We start from the raw sequence: 12764 nt of genomic DNA, 5'->3' as shown, positions 1-12764 counted from the left end.
ATCAAACCGACCTTAATGGATGGCCAAGACTACTCCTCAAAGGCGGTGGAGGTAGGATCCATGAGGTGGGAGATGATTGATCAATCCCCTTGGGTGGCCGCCCCTAACAGGTGGGCGCCCACCCCTGGCCTGTGACAGGTGGGCCCCAGCTTGCAAGTGTTGGCTTCCTGAGTCTTCTGGATTGTTCCTAAGTTGTAGTTCGCGTATTCTCTCTATGTAAATTCAACATATGGACCATCTTTGGTTGTTTTCAGCTGACACCCTACAGAAAATAGATATTCACAAAAACTCATGGAATTCTGTTAGTGATAACCCTATATCAATTAGGCGCTTGCAAATAAGTCTATTTTCATGTTTAATTGACAGTTAAATTTAGGAGTTCTCTACCATCAACATCCTGCAAGAAGAAGTCATCATCGCATTATTAGTTTGTTCCTAAAGTTCCCATAGCAATGATCAGGTTCTATCAAAGATGTAAGTAACTTACAAGGCAGATATGGTGACTTGGAACACGTCGAGGTCCTTTCGCCGTAGTAGTCTATGCATGTCGTTCCGGCCTCCATCAAATGCACCGGCACTCGAATCTTTTGTTTCCCTATGAAAATTCGAGACAATGTAATCCTTGACGAAACCGTATCAGACCAAATGAGATTTCATGTGTCATCTCCATGAACATAAAGGTTCTTGCAGCTCTTACATAGATAGATGGTGAGTTCCCGCTTCAGACTCAGACGATGACTTTTGGCAGCGGAAATAAACTTTGTCAAATGTTCAATGTAAGCTGGATCCAACCTTGACATCTTATATATCCATTCCCTGTCCATGACTCGCTCCCTTGCAAGGACTACAAAAATAATGTATATAAACAAACTAATCTAAAAAAAGACAACCCAAAATAGGTCTAGATCTAGATCTAGATCTGAAGCAAACTTCACAAAAAGGATCCAAATCATAGAAAAGAGAGAGGATTGAGTGATTTAGAATGTAAATCAACCTCTTGTTGTGTCCTCCTTCACCAAATATAAGGGCAAAATCTTCCCCTCTAGAAAATGAACATTTTTAGAGTTTTGAGCCCATAATCCTAAAAAATAGTGGAACAGCTGCGGGGAAGAAAGGTGGGCGCGGCTGCATTTATAGCCCAAACTTAACCGAGGCAGGCAATGTTATGAAACCGCCACGGTTAATGAGGTATTAACTGTGACGGGCATTATAAGCAACCGCAATGGTTAATAGTTATTAACCATGGCGGTTATATTACAATGACCGCCATGGTTAACATCTCATTAACCGTGGTGGTTGTCTAACATTGCCCGCCATGGTTAATGATTAACCATGGCGGTTTTCCTGTGGCCTGGCCGCCTTGAGCTGGCCCTGAATAACCGTGGCGGGCAAAAATAACGTCCGCCTCGGAGCCCTTATGTGAAACATTGCGCAAAATGAAATGTGTAGTAGTGATGGCATGGTGGGGTGTGGGGAGCAGAGGAGCTTCACCAAGGAGGAACTCGTCGTTGAAACTAGCCACTACCGCCGAAGGGGAGAGAGAGGGAGGAGTGGCAGCACATGAGGAGAGAGGGAAAAGCCGCGTCGGGGTGCATGAGGAGCGGGCGCCGTCGCCTGAAGAAGTCTGAGACATCTCAATTGACTGTTAGGAGGTAATATGTTATTTAGTTGCCTCTAGACTGATGGTTGGCAGTTATTTGAGAGTACAAAATTGGTGTCATTAGATTAAAATCGAAAGAACTCATCAATGAATATCAGTATAACTTTAAATCAGATTAAATCAGACATTTAAATAATATATACGAATCAAGTAATTGCTGGTTAAAGTCTTGCACTAAGAAAACAAAATCACATATTAATTTCAAATGGAGGGTAGTTCATTTGCTTTGTCTTAAAGGCAACTATTATTGACAGGAGGGAGTAGGAGATAGAGTCCAAATTCCTTAGTATAAAGTTGGATAAAAAAGCAACCTATAGATAGAATATGTCTGTTGTTGTTTTGTTATATAACGCGGCCGTGCATAGCAGCGCGCAGCGAGGGCGTGGGGTGTAATGGAGCCGGAGATGAAAGCGACAAGAGGAGCAGCGCTGGGGCATGCAGGGCACCAGCCAAAAACACCTGTCAGAAACGAGGAACAAAGAAGATATATAGGAGTGTGGAGAGGAGAGAGATGACTTGCAGCAACTTATAATTGAGACCATGCATGGGCAAGCAAAACTATCTAATGCTGAAATGAGTTATTATCATGCATCAAAGGCTTGCTAGCTACACATGGAGAGTGACACCTTAAAATGTTGCATGTTGATAGTGCAAATTAAAACACTGACTGAAGTCGACTCTAGAGAGTGACAAGCAAGTTGTCATTTTTCTCCACCAATGGCGGATCAACCCAGCAGGGCCAGCATTTCACTTTACCAAACAAACGTACCCCAGAGGGGGAAAGCGTCCTCCAAGGCTCCAACTAAGCCCTCTCATCAGCTTTTGCTCACTTTTTCCCAAAGCGCTCTCGCCACCTTCGCCGCTTTCCATTGGCGCGCCCAAATCACTCAAATCATTAGGCCCCGCCCGACCTCCCGCATCTCTCAGCTCCCGTCCCTTTCTAGCTAGCTACCAGCTGCAGACGGAGGCCAGAGCTCCGTGCATGGCCATGGCGTCCATCGTCTGGTCCTTATCCTCGTGACCTAGCTTCCTCGATCTCTCTAGCTCGCCAGCAGCAGCAGCAGCTTTGTTTCCTTTTTCCCCTGCCACGGATGAATCCCGCCTAAGCTAGCTATCTCTACAGAGCCTAGACATGAACCCATGACAGCCAAGTGTCACCAAGATATTCAGGCCCTTTTCCTGAACATTGTTATTATTGGACGCCTGCATGCATGCTTCTTGCAATATTATTGGTATACAAGTGGCCAGTTTGGTGCTGGTACGGTATAGGAGTACCTTTTTGCCTAATGCTCCACTGTCACTCTCGCCAGCGCAGTGTGCAGTAAGTACGTTAGAGGCATGCATCCGGTTTACGATTGCATGAACGCTTGACACGTAGTACGTACATGGCCAACTGTAGGAAATTAGAGCTGTGTAAGAATTCTTGAAACGAGTTGTGGTTTTCAGTGATTGGAGATAAGTGGTTTTGGTTCCTATGCTACTGCTAGGTCATGTTGTTGCCACATGACTTTGTTGCAACACTAACAAGATTGTTTCTTTTTTTAGCTAGATGAATCATTCTAATAAATTAACTAAGGTTTTTCCCAGAGGCAATGCCACACTTAACAGAGATTTAACCTAGCCCTGGGAAAAAAAAAGGCAGAAAGAGATGAGGGTGCTGCAGGGCTCTTTCCCTGTTTAATCCTCCTCCATGTATTCGCCCGGCTTCTTTTGCAATTTAATCCCTTTCTCTGGCCACTACTGCATACCATTCACAATGAAAAAGGTCTGTGGACCAAACTCACACTTACGTACGATGGACCAATACATGCCTCTTTCCTTGGTACATAGTGCGTAGTGATGACAATGATACAACAAGAAAACATGCACCATGCAAACTACCCTGAAAGCATGTAACAATAATTTGGATAAAAAAACGGCAATTCTCTGTTCGTTCGTCGTTGATCACTGCAAAGTAAACGGAAAGGCTGCAATGAAGCAATTTTTTCATGCATATGAGTGAGATAATGTTCTTCGCTTTTTGGATTGGTCAATAATCTAGAATTTGTTCTTTCACTACTACAGTCAGGTACAGCAGGGGCGGCTAAATAAGCTCTGTAAGAGCGGCTGGCCCAGCCGCCCTTATGCAAACGCTCTTACACAACACCAGCCGCCCTTACAGTGGCCCACTGTAAGGACGGTTGGAAACAACAACCGCCCTTACTAGTGACCACTGTAAGAGCGGCTGGTGCTTCCAGCCGTACTTATAGTGAGCATTAGTAAGGGCGGCTTGTGTCTCAGCCGCCTCTATTGTTTGCATTTGCAAGGACGGCTCAATCTAGAACCGCCCCTACAGTTATTTTTCAGAAAAAAAATTACAATAATCGAGTTGACAGCACAGCATAGCACCACATACATATATACATATATAATCAGATTCTCAACATCACAGATTCACAACATAAATATCCATACATATACACAGCACCACATTTATATGGTTTCACATTACAAATCCATCCAAAAGAGTCCGAAATTTTTCAAGTACTAATACAAATCGATCACAGTCCATTCCAACAAGTTCACATCTAATCAACGACCTAGACGTAGCCTATCCCACTGACGGAGGTGCTGGTAAAGAGGATTGCTACCTAAGTCGGACTGTGGGTTATGGTAATCACCTTTGTAATAAACAACATGGTCCATTATAAAGTTGCAAAGGTCACCGACAATCTCTAAGAGGTCATCATCTCTGTAGACATCTCTTTTTAGTCCTTTTTCTTCTTTCCACTACAAGATCGTAAAAGACAAGTTTAGATCTAGTGTAAAGAAGAGATTGCAAAGCTAAGTGAGAAATACTATGTTTTCATACTACAACCCACTAAGAGATTCAAACTTACCAATTCAGGGTGTCTCCTGTAGCCTTTTGTGTTACTGATGAAAGCACATACATAGTATCCACAATGCAGACTCCCTGGCCTTTGCTTGGAAAACTTTGTTTCAATTTGCAAATGGAGATGTGTCAAGTATAAGTACTGAAAAATTTAGTAATTTTATGCCAAACTAAGTCGCACTTACTGAACATAGAGATTTGAAACGCAAGTGGCTCCCCAGACCTGGATCATGCCTTCCTTTGTGATTCTTGACATAGGCCCTGAATGCCCTGTTTGAATGAGAATCGATGTGACTTATAGTATGCAGAAGTCGATATTAAAGTGAATCATATAAGGTTACTAGGATTACAAATTTGCTTACGTAATGAGAATTGACATGAAGTCTTTATATGTGTGAGGGTCAAAATCTGCAGAATCACAAATCCATGCCATGTTCATCCCAACATCGACACCTGACTATCCAGTGATTGCTACAACAATTTTAAATAAACACATAAGTACCTTTGCATCAAAATAAGATAAACCGAACAATCGTTAAGTATACAATTAATCGAACTTACTTGAAGTGGTATGGAATCCATATTGTTTCGAAGTGTTGGAGATTCTTTAAACATACAGCAATCCACGCCGCAACCTTAAGAGACTCTTCTCTTATTTTGGCCGCACGGATCTTTTCTTTCTCCGCCAACGTCCCTCCAGCAGCTAGCTGTGGCGCATCCAATTCCCATCTCGATGGGTAATTAAAATTTATTTGTGCTATAGGCATATGGTCTACATACCCGGCTTTCGTTGAGCGTGTAGATTTCATAAAGTTTGCTTGCATTCTAAAAATCATGACGTAAGTTAGTTTTAGCAAAATCCAACTAGGTTACTTTCAGATCATATCAAGAGGAAGAGGACTTATAGGCACCAAGTGCGAATCAGATTCATCGACATTGAACTAAGGTGAAAGCATGATTGGATGTCGCTGAAGTCAAAGGCAATACCCGAAGCAGGGCCTCCAAATGTGCGAGCAGGTATTACTGCTTCCAACACATTCAGTTCTGTACGTGAAACATGCAAGTAGTACCAATCATGGAACCTTCTCATTCCATATGGCATCTTACACAAGATTCGGTTTGGTAGGAAACATTTGCCTTTTACATATTCTTTCGGGCAATTGAAAGCCCTAGTTTGGTTTTGGATAATTGATGAAACCCTAGTACTAACCTCTATGCTAAGTGTGTGTAGACTTGATGAGGTTGGTACATGCCAAGTGATGGAGCAAGTGATAATCATGGTGATGATGGTGATGACCACAAGATGATCAAGTGCTCAACTTGGAAAAGAAGAAAGAGAAAAACAAAACCCTTTGGAGATCAAGGCAAAGGTATTGCTTAGGTTTTTGGTTTTGGTGATCAAGACACCATAGAGGGTGTGATCACATTTAGGATAGATAGCCGTACTATAAAGAGGGGAATTCTTTGGCTAAGCGGTTATCAAGTGCCACTAGGTGTCATTGTTCATGTGCATGCATTTAGAACCTAGTGAGCTAACTTAACTCCTTCAAAGAAAATGATTGTGAAAATGCTAACACACGTACACATGTTGGTTTACACATTGTGGTGTTGGCACACTTTGAGAAGGAGGTGGAGTTTGAAGGGTAGAGAGAGGATGGGTTCCTCTCTCCCTCCCGCCGAGCTTGCGAGGCGAGATTCGGCGCTTTTCGAGAAAATGAAGTGCATATTTTCTATTGCGCCGGTGGGAAATTTGGAGAAGTCGCGGGAGTGTTTTTCGCCGAGAAACACTCACCGGACGCTGGCTTCTGGAGCACCGGACGTTGCGTCCGAGCGTCCGGTGTGCAGGCTGCCTGGCCCAGCTAGGGTAAGGCACCGGACGATAGGCACCGGACGCTGGCTTGAGCGTCCGGTGGTGCGTGTCCGGTGTGCGGGCGTTTTGCGATCCTCTCTGCGCATGGGTCCGGTGTGCACCAGACGCTAAGGGTGCGTCCGGTGGCTTGCGTCCGGTGACCCTGCGAGTTTGCGGAGCTCTCTGCGCATGAGTCCGGTGTGCACCGGACGCGTCCGGTGCCAACCTGCTCAGCGTCCGGTGCTCTGCAGGTTACCATTAGACTCTGACACGCGGCTGACGTTAGAGCACCGGACGCTGGTGTTGAGCGTCCGGTGCCCCTTTAAGAGCGTCCGGTGACCCCGTATTTCGCCCAGTGAAAGAGCCAACGGCTCTATTTGCTTGAGGGGCTATAAATACGTGTTTGGCCGGCTTAGGGCTCACACTCTTGGCATTCTAACATACTTAACATCCTTGTGAGCCTAAGAAAACACCTCCCACTCATCTCCTTCATAGATTAAACATCTTTGTGAGATTGGGAGTGATTCAAAGTGCATTTGCTTGAGTGATTGCATCTAGTGGCACTTGGGGATCATTCTAGCTGCGGTTTTCTTGTTACTCTTGGTGGTTGCCGCCATCTAGACGGCTTCGAGCAGCGGAGGAGCTTTGGCACGAGTTGGTGATTGTTTGTGGCCATCTCCCGGTGATTGTGAGGGGTCTTGTACCTTCCCCGGCGGAGAGCCGAAAGGTAACTCTAGTGGATTGCTCATGTCATTGAGCTACCTCACTTGTGGGTAGGTTCTTGTGGTGTCCTAGTGAGGACGAGGTTCGTGCTACACCTCTTAGCCACCGAACCACCAAGTGTTGGTCGACACAACGGGGACGTAGCGTGCCGGCAAGCACGTGAACCTCGGGAGAAAAATCGGTGTCTCAATTGTGTTTGATTGGCATTCTCCCGGTGCTTGATTGTTTATATTGGTGATTGGTTCATCCCCTACACGACGGTATAAATATCTCATCTTATCTTTACTTACCGCAAACTAGTGTAATTACTTTAGTTGCTTACTTTGACTTGTGTAGCTTAGTTCTCTAGTGTAACTTGTAGAGACTTAGTTCTTGTGTGCATAGAGATCTTAGCAACTAGAATTGTTGGGTAGGTGGCTTGCAAACACCCCTTTAGAGCTAGAGCAAAAAGCTTCGCTTTGTTATTTACTAACCTTTTGCTCTAGTGAGTTTGTAGAATTTTTAAATAGGCTATTCACCCCCCCTCTAGCCATATTAGGACCTTTCAAGTGGTATCAGAGCCGTGGTCACCGTTTTGTGAAGGCTTAACAACCTCGGTGCTCAAATTATGGCTCAAATAGTGTTCAACCATGTTGGGGGCAAACCACCGTTCTTTGATGGCACAAGTTCTTTTGACTATTGGAAGAGAAAGATGAAAATGTATCTTGGATCAATAAATGATAGAGTGTGGGAAGTCACCGAAAATGACTTTGTGATTCTTGATCCGGCTAACCCCACCGACAATGAGAGAGCAAACAAGCAATGCAATACAATGGCTCTCAACACAATCTATAATGGCATTGATTCAAAGGTATTTGAACAAGTCAAAGATCTTGAGAAAGCAAGTGAAGTGTGGACAAGGCTAGAAGAAACATATGAGGGCACTACAACGGTAAAAAGTGCCAAGTTGTACATGCTCAAGGACAAGCTATCCAACTTCAAGATGAAGGATGATGAGTCCATACCGGAGATGTTCTATAGGCTCCAGGTCATCATCAATGATCTCAAGGGCCTTGGTGAGAAAGTAAAGGATGAGGACTTCATTCACAAATTCTTGATGTGCTTGCCCAAGAGGTTCAAGACATTGAGAACAATCATCTTTAGAGGTGGATTGACCGGTGTATCTCCCAATGAGGTACTTGGAGATGTCATGACCGAAGATCAATATAATGACAATGATGATGATGAGGTCATGAAGAAGGATGATGATGACAAGAAGAAGAAGAGTGTAGCATTCAAAGCTAGCTCTTCATCCAATAGCAAGAACAAGGGCAAGGCTAAGAAGGAAGAATCAAGTGATGAGGAGTGCTCTAATGATGATAGTGATGATGAAGCACTAGCACTCTTCGTCCGCAAGTTTGGCAAGATGATGAAGAAGAAGGGCTACCACACAAGAAAGAGAAGGGACAACTCCAAAAATAAGGAATATGTGAGGCTATGCTACAAGTACAAGAGCCCCGATCATATTGTGGCGGATTGTCCATACAATAGTGATCATGATGAGCATGAGAAGAAGAACAAGAAGGAGAAGAAAGAAAAGAAAGAGAAGAAGATGGTCTTCAAGAAGAAGAAGAAGGGTGGATCCTATGTTGTGACATGGGATAGTGATGCTTCTTCGGATGATGATTCTAGTGATGATGACAAGGCATCCAAAAAGAAGGCGCTTGCAAGCATTGCTATCAACAAGCCATCACTCTTCGACACTCCTTCATGCTTCATGGCCAAGGGCCACAAGGTACAATATGATGAGAGTGAAAGTGAAAGTGAACATGAACATGATAGTGATGATGAAAATGAATTCACTAATGAACAACTCATGGACATGCTAGAACAAGCCGATTCACTTATTCAATCTAAAAACAAGAAGTGCAAAGAATTGGCCAAGAAGTTAAAAGCTCTTGAGCAATCCTTTGATGAGCTCAATGCTAATCATGAGAGGCTAGTGGAAGCCCATGAGAAGCTTGGCAAGGCTCACACCAAGCTTGAAAAAGCTCACTCCTTGTTGTTAGAAGAGAACAAGGAAAAGGTTGTTGTATCATGTGATGTGGGCACAACATGTGACTTAATTAAAGAATCACCCAACCCACCTATTGTTGTTGCCACTAACTCTTCTTGTAGGTCTTCATCCACCACCACCATCTCTACCTCTACTTCTAGTGATGGTATCACATGTGATGCTTCACTAAAAGATGAGAATGAGACTCTCAAGAGAGAGGTGGATGAGCTCACTCACGCCCTAGGCAAGGCCTATGGTGGTGAGGCCCGCTTGCTAAAGTGCTTGGGTAGCCAAAGGTTTTCTCTCAACAAAGAGGGATTAGGCTATACCCCCAAGAAGGGCAAGAAAGCTTTTGCAACTCACAAGCTTAGCTTTGTGAAGAGCAATGGTCGGTATTGCAACAAATGCAAGCAAGTTGGGCACCTAGAGCTTAATTGCAATAAAATGAACAAGAAAAAGAAAATTGCTAATGTACCTTACATTCCTTTTGATTCTTGTTATGTGCTTACCAAGGGTGAGAAGGGTGTGCATGCTAAGTTTGTTGGTACACCAATTGTGGGTCCAAAGAAGAAGGCCATTTGGGTACCAAAGAGCTTAGTCACTAACCTCCAAGGACCCAAGCAAGTATGGGTACCTAAGAAACATTGATTTGTTTTGTAGGTAAACTATAAAGCCGGAGGAAGGCATTGGGTGCTTGATAGTGGATGCACACAACACATGACCAGTGATTCAAGAATGTTCAATTCAATCAATCCAAATGATGACAATGGTGTTGATAGTATCACATTTGGTGATAATGGCACAGGCAAGGTCAAAGGGCTTGGTAAAATTGCTATATCCAATGACTTGAGCATTTCCAATGTGCTACTAGTAGAGAGCTTGAACTTTAACTTACTATCCGTGGCTCAACTTTGTGATCTTGGTTTCAAATGCATATTTGGAGTTGATGATGTAGAGATCATAAGTGTAGATGGCTCCAACTTGATATTCAAAGGCTTTAGATATGAGAATCTATACTTAGTTGATTTCAATGCTAGTGAAGCTCAATTATCAACATGCTTGCTCACTAAATCTAGCATGGGTTGGTTATGGCATAGAAGGCTTGGTCATGTTGGAATGAAACAATTAAACAAGTTAGTCAAGCATGATCTTGTTAGAGGCTTGAAAGATGTCACATTTGAGAAAGACAAGCTTTGTAGTGCATGTCAAGCCGGAAAGCAAGTTGGCAACACTCATCCAAAGAAGAGCATCATGAGTACATGCAAGGCATTTGAGTTGTTGCACATGGACTTATTTGGACCAACCACATACACAAGCATTGGTGGAAATAAATATGGATTTGTGATAGTGGATGATTTCACAAGATACACATGGGTATTCTTTCTTAGTGACAAAAGTGATGCTTTTGCAACCTTCAAATCATTTGTCAAGAGAATACACAATGAGTTTGAAACAACCATCAAGAAAGTGAGAAGTGACAATGGAAGTGAATTCAAGAATACAAGAGTTGATGAGCTTTGTGATGAATTTGGCATTAGGCATCAATTCTCGGCTAAATACACTCCACAATCAAATGGTCTTGTTGAGAGGAAGAATAGAACCTTGATTGACATGGCAAGATCAATGTTGAGTGAATACAATGTGAGTCATTCTTTTTGGGCCGAAGCAATCAACACGGCTTGCTACTATAGCAACCGACTTTATTGTCACCCAATGATGGAGAAGACACCATATGAGCTCTTGAATGGAAGGAAGCCCAATATTGCATACTTTCGGGTTTTTGGTTGCAAATGCTACATATTGAAGAAAGGCACTAGATTGAGTAAATTTGAAAAGAAATGTGATGAAGGATTCTTGCTTGGTTACTCCACTACTAGCAAAGCTTATAGAGTTTGGAATTTGGCTAGTGGTACTCTTGAGGAGGTGCATGATGTTGAGTTTGATGAAACCAATGGATCTCAAGAGGAAGAAGAGAATCTAGATGATGTGAGAGGCACTCAATTGGCCGATGCAATGAAGAATATGGATATTGGTGATTTAAGGCCTAGAGGGGTGATTGATGTTGAAGATGACAAAGATCAAGTGCTTCCTACCTCTAATGTGCAAGCTAGTGATTCTCATGATCAAAATCAAGCTAGTTCAAGTGGTACTCAAGTGCAAGATCAACAAGCTAGTACATCATCTCATGATCAACCAAGTGCAAACAATCAAGTGCAAATACTCCAACCAACAAATATTGCAAGAGATCATCCATTGGATCATATCATTGGTGATATTCAAAGAGGAGTGCAAACTAGATCAAGACTAGCATCATTTTGTGAGCATTTCTCCTTTGTGTCTCACATAGAGCCAAAGAAGATTGATGAAGCATTGAGAGATGTTGATTGGGTTAATGCTATGCATGAAGACCTTAACAATTTCAAGAGAAATCAAGTATGGGAATTAGTTGAGAGGCCTATTGATCACAATGTTATTGGTACTAGATGGGTCTTTCGCAACAAGCAAGATCAAGATGGGATAGTTATAAGGAACAAAGCAAGATTGGTAGCACAAGGCTATACTCAAGTTGAAGGTCTTGACTTTGGTGAAACATATTCCCCGGTTGCAAGATTGGAAGCAATTAGGATCTTGTTGGCCTATGCTTGTGCTCATAACATCAAGCTCTACCAAATGGATGTGAAGAGTGCATTTCTCAATGGCTATATCAATGAAGAAGTATATGTTGAGCAACCTCCCGGTTTTGAAGATGACAAGAAACCCAACCATGTTTACAAGCTAAGAAAGGCATTGTATGGTTTGAAGCAAGCACCTAGAGCATGGTATGAGAGATTGAGAGATTTCTTACTCTCTAAAGGTTTCAAGATGGGCAAGGTTGACACCACTCTCTTCACCAAGAAGATTGGCAAAGACTTGTTTGTGTTGCAAATCTATGTTGATGATATCATATTTGGATCAACCAATCAAGAATTTTGTGAGGAATTTGGCAACATGATGGCTAATGAATTTGAGATGTCAATGATTGGAGAGCTTAGCTACTTCCTTGGTCTTCAAATCAAGCAATTGAAGAATGTCACATTTGTGAGTCAAGGCAAGTACATAAAAGACATGCTCAAGAAGTTTGGAATGGATGATGCAAAGTCAATTAGCACTCCAATGGGAACAAATGGAAGCTTAGATAATGATACAAGTGGAAATATGGTGGATCAAAAGTTGTATCGGTCTATGATTGGAAGCCTACTCTATGTGACCGCATCAAGACCGGATGTCATGTTTAGTGTATGCATGTGTGCAAGATTCCAAGCCTCACCAAGAGAAAGTCATTTGAAAGCAACAAAGAGAATATTGAGGTACTTGAAGCATACACAAAATGTTGGTTTATGGTATCCCAAAGGTGCAAAGTTTGAACTTGTTGGATATTCCGATTCGGACTATGCGGGATGCAAAGTTGAGAGAAGAAGCACATCGGGCACATGTCAACTATTGGGAAGATCACTTGTCTCATGGTCATCCAAAAAGCAAAATAGTGTTGCACTATCAACCGCCGAAGCGGAGTACATTGCGGCCGGTAGTTGTTGTGCACAAATCCTATGGATGAAGGCAACATTGAAGGACTTTGGAATTAACT

The sequence above is a fragment of the Sorghum bicolor genome, chromosome 9 (assembly GCF_000003195.3).
Source record: "Sorghum bicolor cultivar BTx623 chromosome 9, Sorghum_bicolor_NCBIv3, whole genome shotgun sequence".
In the NCBI taxonomy this organism is placed as follows: domain Eukaryota; kingdom Viridiplantae; phylum Streptophyta; class Magnoliopsida; order Poales; family Poaceae; genus Sorghum; species Sorghum bicolor.
Note: the sequence above shows the minus strand (reverse complement) of the source record.